Here is a 19,099-nt window from a genome sequence, read left to right as displayed (position 1 = left end):
AGGCTGGAAAGCAATCCCAGCTCCGAACAAGACACATTTCCGCAATTTGAAAGATCCCTTCTGAACTGGCATGGGGACCCCAGGACCGTCCAACCTATCATGGATAAAGACACAGTGAGAAAAGATGAAACGCCCCCTTTCCGCCTAGAACATAGACACCCCTCATCCCCTCAGCTCTCCATTCTTCCCAAAGCAGCCGGGATCCCTGAGCCTGGATCTGCCAGCAAGGCTTCCAACGCACTACTCGCCACCACCTCCCAGGTCGTTGGTGGCTATGGGTGAGCCCGGTGGTGCCCGGCGTGGGCAGCGGGGAGGGTTGAACGGCGCCGTCTCCCCTGGAAAGGCTAGGAGGCAAGCGGAGAGGCGGGAGGACTGGCCGGGGCGCAGGGCTGTGCACCCTCACAGCCCGCTTCGGCCCGCTCCATTCGGCGCTGATCGGGGTGAAGGGAGGGGGCGGGGGGGGGAGCCGCGCTGACGTCACTGCGGGCCGTGCCCGCCCGAGAAGGCGGTGCTGTGAGCCGCTCAGAGCCCGGAGAAGCGGCGCGCGGCCAGGAGCCCCCGAGCCAGTGCTTGGTGCCTGCCTCCCGCAGCTCTCTGCCATGTGCCTACCGGGGCAGGGGCGCTTGGAAGGCGACCAGAACTGGGCCTGAGCCTGGGGACTCGCCTGATCAGGGGAGACAGAGCCGCCGTCGCCGCAGCCGCCCCACCCCCGCCGTCGCCTCGTGGGGCCCTGGCCCCTTTCCGGGTCCGTAAGTGCCACTGTCCGCTGTGTCTCGGCAAGGCTGGGTAGAGAGGGCTAGGGCGCCAGGGCGGTGGCCTCCGCTAGGGAAGCCCAGGGAGCTGGGCTGGACTGGGAGAGGGGGCTGGGGCATCTCTGCCTGGTCCCCTTGGGTCACTCGCAGCTCCGGGCTTCCCTTTGCTGTCGGGCGGGATAAGGGGTTCGCTCTGACTATGTGTAGGAGTCAGGGATCTGTCATCTTTCAAAAGCCGTCAAGATCAAGGTCAAGGGTCCTGGGACAGTGGGAAGCTCCTAGAGATGAGGACTTTGGATGCGAAGAAAGGGGAAGGGCATGGGATGCGATGGAAGTGGTGGGACTGCAGACCGGTTCGGGAGAAGAGAGAATGCTTCTGAAGTGAAGTCCCAAGGAGTCCTCCCTCGCTTCCCCTCTTCCTTCTCATCTCTTTCCCTCCCCACAAAAAATAACCTAGAAAGTGGCTTCCTGAAAAAATATATTTTGAGAAAAATGCAACACCGGCACCCAATCTAGACAAGATTTATGATGTGTTTTTGTCTCTCTGAAATGGGACGTTGTTGGGGAATCCTTTCTGTTCTGCTCCCCACTCTGTGCTTCAGAACAGGCCTTTTGGATCTGTCGGTGGGCGGCTCTTCAGCCTCCTCCAGCTTAGCCCGTTTTGAGCTGGGGAAAAATGAGGGTGCCAGGGAGGTTGAGACTGTGGTGAGGGGCTTCTCTGGAAAAGGACTGGAACACAGTCCATGCTGACCCAAGCAGAACAGGGATGAAGCAGAAGCTGAGAGACGCTCTGAGGTCAGATCATAGGAGGAGTGCATGAATCCAGAAATGCACACTTAGATCCTTTGTGGCAAGGGAGAAATCCAGGTGCTGGGCTTGAAGGAGAGATGGCTTTTGAGCCCCCATATCCTGAAGAAGGTTAATTCTTAAACATGGAATAAAGGAGGATGGAGTTAAAGGGTCTGGCTTTCAACAAGGACAGAGGCCACAGGGTGGGTAGATTACTTGGGCACTGAGATGGAGGGTGTCATGCAGGGTCTGCCTCTGGAGCCTCCCTTTGAAATAGTGGTTGCTGGAGATCTCAGGGGACGGGTGGCTGCTGTGCCCAGGCCTTTTTAGAAGAGATGTTTCCAAGTTCCTGTTCAGCCTAGGGATTCCCAGAGCCCCAACCCCAGCTGTCTATATCTCAGCAGCTGAGGAGGTCACTACAGCCCAACTGGCCACCTGTACATGAGGGTGGGTATGGAAGCCCCAGGACCCTTGGGTGCCAGGCTCCATCTGAGCTGGATGGGTCTCTCAACTAGAAGACTTTCCAGCCTCCAAACAATAGGAAAATCAGCTGAATCAAAGTTTGGACCTGATAAAGGAACAACTGAGAGAGGGAGAAAGGGAGAAAGGGCACTTTGGACTTAACTTGGGTTGTAGCTGGAGATACTCTTTCCTTATTAAAATCCAGAGGGGCTCAGGAAAGGAGCATTAGTTCCAGGCTAAATGGCAGGCCAAGTGATTGCTTCTGTTTATTTCCATGGCTTCAGATTCCCAGCCTCTGGATCTAGTCAGGTCTGGTTGCTGGACAAAGTGTCTGTACAGGGTTGTTGGTGAGGATCTGAAGTGCTCCTTCTCCTTTCTCTTAATCACTTAACTTTCTGTGTTCTGAACTCCTGTAAGTTGTCAGGGCCTTGTGCTGAGCTGTATAACTATGGATACGAACCAGGAATTTGGGCCAAAACCAGCACAGAGTTCAAGCAGCCAGCACTCACCAGCATTTGTACACACAAACTGCATGCTCAGGCAAAGTACCAGTCACTTACCTTAGGCTGGCTGCTAGAGAGGTGTATGGGCCAAGTGTGGTAGGAGTGTTGTACAGGTTTTCTGAGTCAAAGGGTTACAGGGCACACATGTGGTTGCTGCAGGATTGGGCATTTCTGTAGATACAGACATTGGGGCTCAAGACCAAGGAACTGTCTGTCCCTCAGTGGAGGGAAAATATGAAAAATGAAAAAATGGAGTCTCTGGCCTTTGGTGAAGATATCTTGTTACCAAGGCTCCCTTTCTTGCTGGCTATTTGCTTTTTCTGGTAGCTGCATGTGCACCTGAAACTCAGGTCAGGATGTCACTGAGCAGACAGAGGAAATTCAAGGCAAAAGAAAGAGGCCCCGTGGGTGGCTCTCAGCACCAGTGCTCTGGCCTGGCTAGCTAGTGGCCACCCAGGCTCAGTGCATGCTCTTCCTGGACTTAGGTATTGGGCTGGGGCTATAGTCCGAGGCCAGGGGCTTGGCATGGGGAGAAGTACATGGAACCCAGACCCATCCTGAAGTGCAGTTGAAGGGGAGACCAGGGCCAATGTTGGTTGGCTTCTACCCACTTGGGCTTGGAATTGGCCTGCCCAGCTGCCTGCTGTCTTCAGCTGGCAATGCCAACCCAACACAATGTGCTTCTGCCCAGTATCCACCTGGATGGCTTCCCAGGCCCCTGTTAAGCTGTGCATGGATGCTGGCTGCTAGCCGCCAGCCCATGGAAAGTACACCTGCCCTGAACCACCAGAACATAGGCTACTCTTCTGTAGCCTATGACCTCGAGGCCTGGTCTCATTCTGGCCTCCTTCCTGAGAATAGGGCTAAGATACCTGGGTACTGGAAGGTGGAGGTAGAGGGGGTCACTGATTCCAGGACAGGTTCCACTTAAACAGAGCGTGGGAGCCAGCTGGCCTCCTTCACTCCCCATCAAGAGACTTGGTTTCCCAAAAAAGCCGCTGAGATGTGGCTCTAAGGACAGTGGCCTCCCACATCTGAACTGAATTCAAATTGAGCTTTTAATCTTTCTCCCAGAGCCCTAACCAGCCCTAGGCTTGCAGGCCGGGCCTCCGTGCCCGCTGTTACTGTGAGCCTCGCTGAGGAGCCATTTTGTGCAGCATCTTACTTAAATCACATTCCGAGGGGGCTCCTTCCTCTTTTCTCTTTCCCTCCAACCCCCCCCCCCGCCTCCTTTCCCTCTCTCTCAGGTGAACTGAGCTTCACCACCCCTCCCCGCCTCTGCAGCCCCACCCCAGGGTGGCCTAGAAGGACTAGGGCTCAGAAGGCCGCCCACACGTGTGTGAGCCGCGGGCGTGCACACACACACACACACACACATTTAGAAAGGAAGAGGGTGTGGATTCCTGGAGCTGTAGGAGGGGGGGGAATCAAGGGGCATCTCCCAATTATGGAAATCCTTTGATATTAACTATCTCAGGCCCAAATTCAGGAGGTTTTCTTCCTGAGCAGGGCATTTGGTTGGTCTCTCTGTTTCTCTATTGCTTCGGCTCTGTCTGGCCCTGGCTCGACTTCTGGAGAAAAGGAAGTGTCTGCGAAATGGGATTTGGAGGAAAGCATGTAAATGCTAGGCTGGGTTGGTTACTAGTTGGCTGGGATAGGAGCAGGATGCAGCCTGCCCTGGATTTAGGGTCAGGACGAAAATAGAACAAATCTGAAACAAGCAGTGAAGAAAGAGGTGTTTGACAAAATCTGGAACTTGACAAAATCCAGATGTGTCATTTTTTAAGAGAGAATACAGAAGAAAAGGGATGTTTAGAAAAATCATGAAATCCTTTCCAAACCACCCACTTTCAGCCTCTTCAAACCCATCATGCAAGGATTTGCCTGGCAGAAGAGTGGTCCAGCGTCCCATGTCCCATTAAAATAGATTTGTGTGGGCACCATAATCCAAGCCTGCTGTGCTCCTGGGGATACTGCTGCAGCAGGAGTCTCTGGGCTTCCCTGTATTAATTGCTGGAATCCAGGAATCCAGTTTATTCCACTGCTGAATATCTATCTCCCTAGCTCTTGGCCTTCAGATTTTCTGGGGTCATTTGAGAGCACAGGTGTTGCATTTTTCACATTTAATATTTTGCTCTTGGGAATGGCTGGCAGGTGGAGGTGAATCTGCAGGCCCAATGTGGAGGATAGCCACAGCAGCAGGGAGGAAGGGAGTGGTGGATGGGGTGAACAAGAAGGGTCACTCATAGGCCACTCACATCTGAAAGACTGCTATGGGGCCACCAGTTCTATTTCTAGGTTCAGTTCTGAGGTGGTTCTGGGAGATCCAAGGTGACACTCCTTTTGCTCTGTTGCTACACCTGTAGTGAGTGGGCCAGATGTGTGCTGAGAGCCAGAGAAGGATGGCAGAGGCATGCTTTATGTTTTTATTTTTCGTGGAATATGAATTTAATCAGAGCTAGGACATTGTCCAAGCGTGGTGCACATTCTGCACTACACACTTAGCCATACCTACTAATAGCGAGATTGGAGGGACTCAGCGGTTTGGTACTGAGGGCCAGGGCGAGGTCCGTGTGTAGCATGGCTCAGGGATTTTTGCGAGCCAGGTGCTATGGTGGGACACTGACCCCAAGACACCAGGACATTTAATCTCTCCTCTATCTCAGTCTCCATCGTGTGAGCTGATTCTACTGCTAAGTGTTGGGCAGGGGGGAGCGTAATAGATAAGTTAAAGGTGAAATGGCTCCGGCTGTCCAAAGCGCGCACTTCGTTGCCCTGGAAAGACCTTCACTACGCCCCACGAGGCGCATTCCTAAATCTCTTCACCCAAGCACACTTGGCTCCCTAATTTTGATGCCCTGTGTTGGCTGCCAGTTTCCTCAAGCTTTGGAAGAAGGCAGAAGTGCTTGGAAGAAAGGCCAGATAGTGCGCACCCAGGAGCGCAGCCCTAAAGCTTCTGAGAGCAGAGCGGGTGCTCCCCAGCCTCGGAGCGCGGAAGCCGTGAACGCCGAGGCCATTGTAAGGCAGGGTGGTGCCAAGCGCGGGAAGGGGGCTGGGATTTGAATGGGAGTCTGTGATTGGCCGATCCCTGGACTGACGTCACTTCCCCGCGGGGCGATTAGCCTGCGAGAGGAGGGCTGGCAGTCCAGTGCGCTGGGGGCGGTCAGGGCGCCCGAGGCTGCTGAAGCGCGCCTCGCGGGTGCCCTCGGTTCGCCCCCGGATGCCGTCTGAGCCAGCCGCGGGCGCCGGCGAGCGGACGCATGAAATGTGGACTCTGGGAGGAACCTGCCGCGAGCGCGAGGGAAGAAGGGAACTGGGCGGGGGTTGTCGGCCTCGGATGGGGAGTCAGTATGTCTGTGTGTCTGTCCGTCCCTTCTGGCTCTCCGCGTGCGCTCCGGGTTCCGGGAGCTGCTCCCGCTCAGGCCCCCGCGCCCGGGCGGAGGTGGCACGTGGGGCCCACAGCGCGGCAGTAGCGGTGGCGATGGGAGGCCCGTTTCTCTCTTTGGTTATCTAGCTGTATGAGTGCCACAGAGCCGTCATAAAGCTAGATAACCGAAAGTAGAAATGACTCTCACAACTTCTGCGTGAGATCGGCCGCCCGCCCGGCCGACCCAGCCCGCACGAGCCGGAGGATCCAAGAGGAGCCCAGAGCCAGCCCAGCGGACTCCAGCCCGACGGAGCGGCGGCGCCCCGACCAGGTATCCGACCTTGGCTCTCCAGGAACACTTTTCGTACCCTGGGGCAACTTGCCAGCTTTCTCCCCACTCCTTTTTCTCTGTCCCTAAGTCCCAGCCCCCAGCGCCAGAGCTGGAACCCCAAAGTGGAGCGGGCTGGGGGAAGGGAGGGGTCTGGGGTTGCAGAGGGGTCGCTGGCGGGGAAGGCGCCAGCCTTCGCCTTCACCCCATAAATCAGGCAGGAACAATCCGCGCCCGAAGCTTCGGACGGGGATTTTGGGATGCAAATGCAGTGAGAGAAGACAGCAGCCCGTAGGGGGTGGGGTGGGGGGAGTGAAGGGGTGGGCAGGGGGCTGCCCTGCTGCTAACAATGCGGCCTTTATCGAATTATTCGACGAGTCAGCCCCTGAGCACCATTAGCATACGGCTGGGGGGTTGCTGGAGCTTCGCCCCTCAGTGAGGTCAAGTTCTTGATAATTTGATCACTTTTCACCGGCTCTGGCAGCTGCCTTTGTGTGCAGTTGGGGGGTCTGTGTGCAGCGTGAAGCGAAGCAGAACTGGCGGGGAGTGCGCTCAATGGCAAGGGGCCGAGGCGAGGCGGGGGCCTCCCTCCCCAACCGACCGGCCCTGCCCTGCATACAAACCAAGCGCCCGCGGGTGGGCGGAGTGACCCAGCCTGGTCCCGCGCTACCTCTATGACAGCCTGGCAGAGCTGCTGCGGCTGGCACCTCCCTAACTTCCCCAAGTGGTTAAGGTGCAGGCAGGCTCTGTCCTGAGCCCCTCCTCCCTGCCCCAAGATGTGGCAACATAAGATGTATTACAATGTCTAGCAAATAAAAAAGCAATTGGGGGAAATCTGAATTCCGTTCCCATGGCAACCTAATGCTGTACACCGGCCACTCAGGCTCTGGCCCCTCTTAGCTAGGCACGTAGAGTGAGATGTGCCTGCTTGATGCATGGGGGTCCCTGCCCCACACAGCATTAGGGACCTATTGAGGGTCCTATCTACCTTCAGGTCATTCTCCTCCCTGACACTCTCCTCCCTTGACTCTTCCTGAAGCTTAGGCTCCTGCAGCTTGGGAAAACACCTGGGCTCCCCCACTAGTGCATGTAGACCCAGCTATGGACCCTTGCCAGGTTACAGAGAAGAAAGGATACAAAGCAGGATTGGTCTACTGGAGGGCTTGACAGTCTGGGTGTGTGAGCACTATGACAGACAAGCTGGGAGGGACTTGAGCCACTACTCAGACCTGACCTTCTACCTCCTTTCTCTTGTATACATGGGGAAACAGATCTGGGGGTCAGAGTAGACTCCTCCAGGGTCACACAGTTCACAAGTGCAAAGCTGGGCCAAAGGTTACCTTATTTCCATCTTGGCCCACTTCATTCCCCAGAACCTTTCCCTCAGTTATTTATAAGGTTGGTTTTCTCCTAGCCCCTACCCAGAACCTGCCCAGTTTCCTTATAATCATAGAAATCTTTTTCTAGTTTCCCCTTCTCGACTTTTTATTGAAAAAAAAAGTTTACATGTGTAAAATGTGAAAATTCAAACGGTTCAGAAAGGGAACCCCATTGACTCTGGGATGGGAACTGTGTGGCTGAGGTAGATGGTGGAGGGAAACTTTTCACTGCTGCTTTTAGAATTTCAAACTGGGTGTTTGTGCCAACTACTGCCAATAAAATAAAAATAAAAACAAAACAAAAGATAAGACAAGGAAAGTCAGTTGCTTTCCTACCTCTGTGGCCAGTTTTCCTCCTCAGAAATAATCACAGAGAAGGTTTTCATGAGCCCTGTTGTACTCCCATCCTCATTTTGAAAGGCCAATCTCTTTTTCTGGCTAGAGGATATCAAAGGGTGACTAGCATGTTTCAGTGTTTGGGGACCCACAAGGCCCTGGGCAGCATCCCTTGGGCAGGCCCTCCCTTCCCAGCACACCTGGGAGCCTATGCGCTGATGGTGACCTCATTTCGAAGGAAACCAGAGCAGCACTTCCCACCAGCTTGTCCTGAGCTCTAGGCCTGCATCTCTCATGGCCCAGGCTGGGGCTTGGGCAAACCCTAGATCCTGGAGCTTGGATCTTTCCCTCCTCTTATCTCTACTCCTTGCTATTTTGCAAGAACCAGTCCTTCAGAAGCTTGGGTGGCTTTGCAGCCTCACAACTGTGTCTACACAGTTCAGATGACTGTTTTTTAAAAAACCGGTTTTCCTGCTTTCTGGGCAGGCCTGAACCCCAGCTGGGGGTCCAATGGAGGAATCTGAGCCTGGGAGAATTCAGTGTTTTTTCCGCTTTCTACAAAAATCAGCTGAAGCAAACCTCCCATTTTAGGGAAAGGATAGGAACACCTGGGCGAGGAGGAATCCTAATCTAACAGATCCCACCGCAGACTTACCAAAAAAGGCCTTCAGAGAGGCCATTCCCCACCCTCCACCACCACCAATTTTGGACTGGGGTATGAATATTCACCCCTAATAGAGCAATTTTCAGATCCCCTCTGAATACTTGAAGCCCAAGGTACATACTCAAAATTGGCCTGCTGAAGCCAGGAGGGCCACCGGCCTCCTCAACCTTTCCTCACCTCCATGCCGGTGCTTCCTCTGGCCACTGGCTCCCCAAATTTGGAAATCACTTTTATCTCCGGTTTGCACTACTCCATCCGAAAAGGCTTTGGGGATCCTGAGAACGCAGAGTGAAACTACCGCTTGGAAGCCAGAATTGGTTGAGATCTCAAAGATGCTCATTATCCAACCCCTTCATTTTACACCTAGAAATATTGAGCTTTTCGAGAAGGCCCAGTGGCTTGACAAACGTCGCACAGTAGGCCACTGGCAGGGCAGGGATCAGGGCAGCCACCGCTGTAGGTGAAGCATCGAGGTCTTCCTCCTCCCTGGTCCATGAAGTCTCAACGCTGTAGGACCAGATGGGCCTCTGCTGCGGCCAATGGAAAGCTGGTATCAGTGAGGACCGCTGGAAAGGAGGTTGTGGCGACCAGAGGCCTGATCAAGACTGGTCAGGGAGTTCTCCACCACCGCAGTCCGACCTCCTGGGGAAAATAGGACCAGAAATGAGGAGGGAGCCAGGCCAGGAGGACTCCCAGGACCCAACCGCGACGCTGAAAAGCATGAAGGGTCGGAATTAGGCGCTCATTTAGCGAGCGTTACTAATCCGAAGTTACAGCGCTAATTCCCTGATCCGGCCGCTCCCACACGCAGCGCTGGGATTAGAGGCACGGCCGCCGCCCCGCCCCGCCCTCACACCTCCAAACGCGGGCCGGGGCCCTCGGGTCTGTGGGCTCTGGGCTAATCCGCTGCGCTGCGCTCGCCCGGCCCGAACGTGCGGCGGGCGGGCTCAGGCCCCTGGGGTGTGCCCCCAGGGCGCCCTGGTCCAGGACGGGAGGGGGGCGCCCAATCGTGAACCCAGGGTAGCCCTGGCGGCATTTATGCGCCCTCCAGGGCCCAGGGGAGGCGATGCGGTCAAGAAAACCGCTGGGATTTCTCCAACCCGGGTATGCGCACCCCGAGCAGCAGCCCTTTGGAGGCCGCGGCGCCATTTTAATAGCCTTCCTTTCCCCCTTGGCTTCTACCGCGCGCGTGTGTGGTGGGGTGTCTCTATCCCCCATCCCATCCTGACTTAAGCGTCCCCCCACCCCACCCCCACACACTCGTCAGCCAAGATATAGTGACCAATCAGCTCTGGCCTAGGGTGGGATGCGCGTCACCATGGCGACGGCCAGGGCGCCCTGGCAGTGCTACCCATCTCAGAGGGCGAGTCTACATTGCACCTGCTAGGGTGTGAAGGGAAGGTGGGGCCAGGTGGATTGCAGTAAATCTTTGGCACCTCAACCCCCTCCAACGCATTCTGCCTAGGGTCAGTCAGTGGGGTCAAATGGGGGGAAATGACTGGTGAGGACAGGGCCGTAGAAAGGATGGGTTTGTTCTGGAGCGGCTTTTCCATAAGTTTTTCTTTCTCTGAGGATGAGTTCTTCTTAGTCTTTCTCATGTTGGTCGGAGACCCATCTTGGTCTATCTGTCGCCTTCGTCTATATCTCTTTTCCTAAAAGACCGCTGTTCAGGAGTCCCCAGAATCTTCCCCCAAAGTGCCCTACTTAAGTCTTGTAATTTTGGGTAAGTCACTTCCTTTAAGTCTTATGCAGAAGATGGGTTGCTGAGGAGGCTCATCCATGGAAAGCATCAAGTATACAGTGGATGCTCTATCATTGTGAGAGATCCTTCTTTCTGGATAGGGAGGAGAAGATCTGTGGGGGCAGGACTCAAAATCTCGAGATTTTTTTTTTCTTTTTTCTTTTTTTTCTATCCAGGACAGTCAAGTTTGGGTGTCTTGCAGCTTCCTAGAGCCAGCTTTTCATTTCTCCTCCAGACAGCTGGGAATCAGAGAGGAGGGGAGGGTTGTTAAAAATAGAGCCAGGGTGGGGGCTGTGGCTGGAACAAAACCTTGGTCAGTGGCTCTGAGAATGGGCTGCTGCAGCTCCTATAGTGCTGGCTCCTTCCTTCCAGCCTGGTCCGGCTTAAGCACCACTTTAAGTGGTCAGGGCATTCACTGGCCAGCCCCTCACCGCAATTGAGCTGCAGGGGTTTGAAAAGAGGGCCAGGGCCTCAATGACAGGACCTTGGGCCAGGCTAATTGGTTTTGGTTCAAGGGGATACTGAATTTGTGAAAAGCTCCAAACCGCCTTTCCCACGCCAGAGCCAGGCCACGGCTTTAAGGAAAAGGTTTGGAAGAGCTTGGGGCCGGCGAGAAAGCTGGGAACCAGGTGCTTTGGGCTGATGATGCTGCTCTACTGGCCAAGACACCTTTCTACTTGGAGAGTAGAGAGGTATGAGGCACCTTACAGGTTGGCAAATTCTGGACATTTGTTACTAACCTCACACATGTGCCTATGCCAAGAAAAGAGCCCTCTCCTCTTAGCTTTGGAGCACCTTAATTGTGGAAGAGTCTCTTTTTCATCCAGAAAAAGAAAAAGAAAAAAAAAAAAAACAGAAAGGGCAAAGTTAATATTTATAGTTCCTCAAATCCATCCTGAGTTAGGTAGTGCAGTTGATCCCAGGAAAACTCACCTCTGGCCTGTAATCCCATCTCCTCGGAAGGCTGAGGCATGAGGCTCACAAGTTTGAGGACAACCTCAGCAACTTAGGGAGACCCTATCTCAAAATAAAAAAATAAAAGGGCTGGGGATGCAGCTCAGTGGTAAAATACTCCCGGGTTCTAGCCCCAGTACCCAGTATGGGGCAAGGAGGAAAAGAACAAAACAAACAAAAGAAAACTTGATTTTGTCTTTTGAAATGTCCTTAAATTGCCCCAAGCATGAGCAGACATGGATGTGATACTTGGTATTTTTGTTTTTAATAAATGGTCAAACATTTCTTTACAGCCTCAAAACTCAAGCATTGATTGTATTAGGATTTAAATCTATTATTCTAGATTGTTTTAATGTAAATGCTTTATGGCACAAGTATTGAGGTACAAGAGATTGTTTGAACCAAACAATTATGCAGTAATGTAAATAATATACCAATTCTTGTGTGTATGTATATAGTCTATGTACAGAATTATGGACTTATATTAATAAAGTGGGGAAAGCTATAAAAATAAACCTTATTTATTTTTGCAGTGCTGGGGATCCAATCCAGGACCTATCACATTTTACGCAAGTTCTCTACCACTGAGCTGTATCCCTAGCCCCAGCCTCACTTAAATTGACGTCACATCGACTGAGACCTTGTGTTTCATGGTCCATTGTGTTGAGGGAATAATTCCAATGTAACCACCAGCTATAGAAACTGCCTACCTTTTTTTATTATCTTTCAGATTTTTCCCTTTTTGCCCCCTTGAAGCATATAAGTAGGAAAAAGGTACTTGGAAGAGATACACAACTTTTTGTGTCCAATTTTCTATTTTTATTTCAATTTTTAATTGCCCAGAGCCTAATTTCTTTGGGCCTTCGCTGATTTGCACATTCAGGACTCCTATGTAAATATGCACGTGGCATGTATGCATGCCTGGCCTCCTTATCACCAAGCCTGCTCTTTTGGTGTTTAAATACACACAATCCACATCAACACACAATCATGGGCTTACTATCATGGGCTTTTGTATTCCTTCTTCCCTAGAATCGGGTTAATTTTCCCTTCGCTAATTCTCAGACCCATTAAATTCCCCCTCCCTGCCCCCCACAAAAAATTGCAAACTCTACTACAGACCAGTGGTCTCACCCCACTTCTCCAGCATCAGCTCTCCAGGCGGGGTGCTGGAGTGAAGGTTCCTATTAGGCAGACTTCATTAATGTTACCAAATATACCCCGGCACATTTACTCCTCTACTATGAAGTATTATCATAAATAATTAAAATTAAACTGCACTTGTCAAAATAAATGAACAAAGTAGAGTTAGTGATGTCTTTGCTTTGAATTGCTTGCTATTGGGTTTGCTTTATTCACTAATTTGAAGGAAAGAAGAGAGAAGGAAAGAACAGACTGCTGTAAAGGGCAAAGGAAGATGTGAAGAGAGAAGGGGGGGAGTAAGAGAGAGAGAGGGAGGGAGAGAAAGAGAGAGAGCCCTCACTCATTTGCCTTTGGGTTTCCAGTCATTAGGGCACTCTGGGAGGATGGAATGCAGCCTCAAACGTCAGCTCATAATGAATATTGAGGTGTGGATGTGGAAGGAGGGATTTCTTTGTTTACTGAGGAATGGCCATGGGAATGGGGGAGAGGATTGCCTTTGGGGATTAAGGAGTGGGCTTTGTTTTTATGAAGGGCCTTACTTCTTTTCTGAAGTTTTCTTCAGCTAATTGATTCAATTCAGACGTTCCTCCTCCCCACTCAGCTAGCCAAGGCAGTGTTGTGAGATGTGCACAGCTCTATTTCCCCATCTGCTCTGGCCCCCTTCTCCACTGTGACCCTTGAAAAGGGTGTGAGCCTTCACATCAAGGAGATCACAGGCTATGGAGAGATCAGTCGGGGCCAACACCTTTGTATATAGATATGTGTGATGTACAAACCCATATTCATACTCAGTACATACATACAGTATTCTTAGAGGTACAGTTTCATCTAGAAATAGACTACAGGTGTACAGTTCTATGGGTTCTGACAAATGGATTTACATCCATGTTACCAACATCTAAGATAGCATTTCCTTCTCTCCAGAAACTTCTCTCCTGCTTCTTCCCAGTCAGCCTCTGTCTGCCCCCCCTTCTTATGTCTCTTATTGGAGTTTAGTTTTACTTACCTAGAGGTTCAAAAAATGGAATGTATGCCAGCACTTTTAAAACAATTTTATGTCAAGTCTGGAGGGAACCAGACCTTGGACGATTAGCTGAGCCCCGTGTCCAGGAGCACTGGACTTGGGTTAAACACTCTCCCCAAGATGGGCCCAGAAGTCGAACCTGTAATTAGGTTTTGGGGGAGGGGAGCTGGTTGGGCTGGGCTTCCTGCCGGAGAACCCTGTTCTCACCCAGGTCTGCTAATGAGCAGGGGACAGGTGAGCCTCACACATTCCAACTTGGCTGCCTTCAGCGGCATCCAGGAGCTGGTGGTGAGCTATTAATGGAAGGTGCCGGCTTTGTGCTAATTAGAACTTCCTTTCTTCTTCCATCTGTGCAGGCACTGGAGCCCCTCACTGGTCAGCTTCACTCCCCTTCCCCAGCTTGCAACCTACTTTTTGTCCCCCCCCATGAGTTAGTGGGTGCTGTGAACAGAACTGCTCTCTTCTGACTCTGGTCAAACCTTGGTACTGTGTGTGTTGCAGAAATGTATAGGTGGCATTTCTTGGGCTTTCTCTCTGGATGGAGTAGAGTTGGATTACAAGTTGGAAGGAAGTTTGGACAGGATGGCCACCCTCTGGGTAGGATGATCTTAAACCAACGTGGAATTGTTTAGTAAAAGACCTCTCTCCCCTCTGCTTTCTGGAGAATGTGGCTTCTGCAGACCTTTGTCCCCACTGTCACTCCCCTTCCTGATGTCTCCCATCCCATCTCACCCTACAGCTTCCATCTTTGCTTTCTTAGGCTGCTATTGGGGGTTGTGAACCTAGCCGTCTTCTGAAAAGCCTATAGGTATATTTTTATTTTGCTTTTTATTAATTTCACCTCAGGTCCAATGGACATAATCATTTTAAATGGAGGCTATCTCTTATAGAGATGTCATTGGAAAAAAAGAAATATTAACGTCACATTAACGTCATTTACAGAAAAAGCACCTTTCAGAATGGAGCCTGGGAGAGCTACAGCTTCTTGCCTGATGTGCAGGGAAATAGAGAGGGGCGTTTCCTTAAATGCTCTTTTTAGTTTTGAATCCCCCCAGGTCTCCCTTAGGGTTGTGTATAAAAATATCAAACCCTTCCTGCCCATGCATCTCATCTCATTCTCTCCTGCTTGGATAATCCTTATAATAATAATACAGGTCACCCATTTCTTTGATTGTATAGACTGGAATTTTAAAAATCAGGAGTGGATTGTTGGCCAGGGTGGGGCTTCTCTGGGTTCCTAAGGTTCTGGATCTATGCTGAAGAGGAATGGAACTCAGGAGGATTGTAGAAATTCCCTGATCATGGGGAGGGAAGGAGGACTGGCTTGCTGGTGTGATTCTTTTCTGCCACTGGGAGTGACAATTCCTGATTTGAGGCACTAGGGTGGAAGATGCAGTATCACCCAGGAACTAATTAATAAGCTAAATTCACATTCTTCAACCCAGAAGGGCAGCAGTTGGGGGTCGGGGAGGAATGCCCACACCTATAAGGCAGGGCTGTTTCACATGCTCATCCTTTACAACTCAGTGTGTCCTTTAAAAGTCACATTTTTGCTTCTCTTGCTGAAAGAGGGATTGGTATCTCCAAGAATCAAGTGAGAATTAAGTAAAATATACAAATAAAATCCCCAGCATACAGTGGGCATTGATCAAATGATAGCTCAGATGGCAAGGGGTGCACATAGTGTCAGGACCTGAAATTCAAAACTCCACCCACTGCAGGGAGGCAGAGTGAAAGCCCCAATAAATGTCCAAAGATGTCACAGAGGCTACAGCTGCTTACCTCTCCCAGCGCTGGACATTTCTGCTGGGTGCCATAATAAAAAGAATCAGGACCTCGAGAAGCAAGCACCCAGTAGAGGTGGGTAGGGACGGGTATAAAGTTCTGAGCTTGTCTGACTGGCCAGGGAACCTATAAGTGTCTTTAGAGATTTGAAGGGACCAAGATCTGAACTGACTGACTTAGAGTGCTGGGGCTGAGATGGCCGCCAGGAGGCCCACGTTAGTTCTGCACAGGAGTTACGAAATTATTAACAGTGTCCTTCCGGGAAAAGGCCTGGGGTCCCTGATCTGGCTGTTCCTTGTCTCAGGATTCTCAAGTGGTGGCGATGGGAAAAGCAAGGGTTATTCTGGTATGGTCGCGGGCAGGCTCTCAGCGATGCTCTGTGTCCCTGGAGCATGTAGGTGTCCTACCTTACATTCCTCCATTTCCGAAGCGCCATCTGCGAGCGAGCAGAGGGTCCCTTCTGTCCGCGGGCGGGTCAAAGCGGCACACGTGCACACTCTGAGCGCAGACGGAACCTGCGTTTGGTACCCACCCTGGTTTCCCTCCCCTGTCCTGGGCGGATATAGTTGAGGCGCGGAAAGCACGCGGAAGTCTCCCTGGGTGCTCGTGACTTGGAGGACACATGTGTCCCCACCGTCAATCCATCGCCACCAGACCACGAGGGCACCTCCAAATGGACCCAGGCGCGCTTCTGGGTGGGCGTGGGAGGCGCCTGATGTCTCTGCTCTGTTTTACAGTTACTCGCCTGCAGGTGCCTCCTGCCCCCGCGCGGTTCCCGCCTGCGCTCGGCTCACTCTTAGCCGGCACGAATTCGCCGTCAGCACCCGCTCGTAGGAGGGCGCGCGGGCGAGGAGAGGTGAGTGGCCGGAGCCAGGGTGTGGGAGGAGCAGCTGGCTGCCTGCACCGCCGTTCTGCCTTGCGGTGTCTCCAACAGCCGGCCTGCGAGTTGGGACGTTGGGAGATCCCAGGATCATGTTGGCAGAGCGACTGTGTTTTCACCTGGATCGACTCTCCTCTTCCCTAGGCCCAGAAGATCCAAGGTCTTCCCCCAAGGCAACCTGTGAAATGGCTTTTAATAACACACCTGCTGGCTTTTGAGCACGGCGCACAGCACACAGTAGGCACCAAGTGCAATCTGATGTTTCTGGCCTCTGAGGCGGCTTCTCCGACTTCTCCGGCTTCTCAGTCGCCAGAGCCTCGGCTGGGAACAGTGCGGCTGCCTACGCCCGGCTGCCCCGGGGTCGGCTGGCCTCTGAATGGCCAGGACCGACGCCTTTCGCACTCTCGGGGCCGCAGAAAAGAGAGTGTCAGGCACCAACTCGGAAGCCGCACCCGCTGTGGCCAGAGTCTAAGTAAAGAATCCATTCTAAGCATTCACACCTCGATCACCCGAGAGAACTCCTTGGGGCTGCGGCCTTTGGAACCAGAAGCACCGACAGCTGTGTGGGTCTAGGTAGGCCGCAGCGCCCTGCCCGCTGCGGACCGCAAAACAAACGCCCGGGGCTCACTGGCCCTCGGCTACGTCCCTCGCGGTGCGCTGCAGTTCGCCAGGCGCACGGCGGGCCCGGGAGGCCATTTTGAGAACTAGTAGCGGCCGCAAGATGGCTGCGTGGGCACGAGGTGGGTCGCGGCTCTGCCGGGCCCGCAGAGCCCTCCTCGCGTTGCCCAGCCGCGGCCCTCGGAGGCGGCACGGGGCGAGAGAGCCTGGCGGGGCAGGGCCCTTGTCGCTCTTAGTCGGGCAGAGCCTCCGGTTAATAATTAACCCGGAGGCCTCGAGAGCGAACGCTCGCTGTCCTCTCTCTCACCTCCCTCACGGACTCTCCGTCGCCGCTTCCCTGTCCCGCGTTTGCATCCTCGCGTCAGCGGTGCTTGTCAGGGCTGCTTGGGCAGGAGGCTAGGACACCAGGCCACCTTACCCCGCCACAGTGCACCGCCTGGGAACAGCCTTCCCAGCAGCCAAGGGTCCCGAGCGGCGCACCATGCCAGAGGGGCTCGCTACGAAAGAGGGCTGTTTTGGATAGAGTCTGAAGCTGCGAGCGCTTCGGGCATTATTCCCGGATGAATTATATATGTAAGGACAATGTCCGCATTTTCTTGAAACTAAAAGTTCGGAAATGGCAAGCCTGCTGTGGCTGCCCTCCGCGCTTCTGGTGATGATGGAGACAAGGAGAGCAAAATGTTTGTGAGGGGGTAGCTGGTGCTGGGGACCTGCCTGGAGACCCCATTTTCACTGTCCTGAGTGGGCTGTGGGTGAAAAGCGGATGAAGGTGGTGGGGCTGCTGCTGTGGTGCAGCGTCTTTGAACTGGCGACCTCCAAACCTCAGCCCAGGGTCAGTTTGGTTCTTCTGCCTCCTGTGCCTGCATTCCACCTGGGAGAATAATTTAAGTACAATAACTGTCTTTTTTAAAAAAGATATTTTAATTGTAGATGGGCACAATTTTTTATTTATTTTTATGTCGTGCTGAGGATCAAACCCAGTGCCTCATACATGCTATGCAAGCGCTCTACCACGGAGCTACAACCCCAGCCCACAATGACTGGCTTTTGAGCCACCCCACTTGACCCATGGATGCTCTACAGCAGGTCCCACACATGTGCAATCTGTGCAGACTGACCAAGAAACTTCAAAATTAGTTTTGTCTTTATTGAGTTCTGACTTCCAGAGGCTTTAACCTCAGCCTCTGCACATGCATGCATACACAAAAATGCAGGGATTTATCACCCTGTGATGTCATCTTTCAAACAAGCATCAAGCCTCTCCTGAATCCAAGTCCACTCAACCATACCTCACACATGAGGGCTCTCCTCTTACCATCCCACAATCTTGTAGCTTGAAGTCCTGACCTAAAGTAAATTTAGTGATTGAAATTGTGTTTGTTCTGAGCTTCCTGGCAGCCAAGACAAAGAATACATGATGGTTTATAGTCTCGCTCAGAAAAAGAAGTTCATCGGGAATTTACAGAGGTGAACATCTTTCCTGCATAATATTTACATAAAATTAAAAGCTCCACAATTATGTAGGTCACCTGTACGTGTCACAGATGGGGAACCAGACCCAGAGAGGTTGAATGACTTTCCCCAAGGTCATGAATTAGCTAGAGCAAGAACTAGGACCAGAGATCCTGACTCCCAGTCCAGTCCCCATTCTCTCCTGACCATGCTTTAGTGGGCTTCTCAACAGGGAGATCATTTAACCATGGCACAGTGAAGGTGACCACTCTCATCTCTACTATAAATTCCTTAGACGACCTGGAAGCTGTCTTGATCTTTTTTTTTTTTTTTTTTTCCCCTCCAGTTCCTAACGCTGGTCTGGGATTCTCATTGTGGGTATTTGTAAATATTTGATAAATGAGTGAAGCTAAACCTCTCTTCCTGAGATGAGGATGAAGGTAGAGCTAAAGGCCTTACTTCAGTTTTCTGGGGCGAGGGGTCTTTGTTTTTTGAATTTTGGATTCCTGAGCCTATCAATTTCCTAGATGTTTGTCTGTCTCTCTTTCTTTGGCAAATGGTGTGAGCCAGTAGTGTAGTTCCCCTTTGGACTATGATTCTGACTCCTGACTGCTCTATCATGTTATTGGACCTCACAGAAAAGGACCATTTGTCTCAGGGGACCAGCTTTTCAGTGAGACCTACAAATCCTTTAGGTGAACCAAAGATGATTTCCCCATTGCATTAGTACAGTTGCCATGAGAGCTGACAGATCCATTCTTTTGTCCCCCTTGGGTGGAGAGCCAGCCTCATTTCTGTACCTATCCAAGTTTGATTCCCAGGGCTTAAATACAAATCATAGAATGTGGCTCATATTAGTAAATTTCTGTGGCTCCAAAAAGGTAGCATTTGAACACCCTGATTATTGTAGGTACTAAATAGA

This window comes from Callospermophilus lateralis, chromosome 3 (genome assembly GCF_048772815.1).
Source record: "Callospermophilus lateralis isolate mCalLat2 chromosome 3, mCalLat2.hap1, whole genome shotgun sequence".
Taxonomy (NCBI): Eukaryota; Metazoa; Chordata; class Mammalia; order Rodentia; family Sciuridae; genus Callospermophilus; species Callospermophilus lateralis.
The sequence above is the reverse complement of the archived record's forward strand: the minus strand, read 5'-3'. Positions refer to the sequence as shown.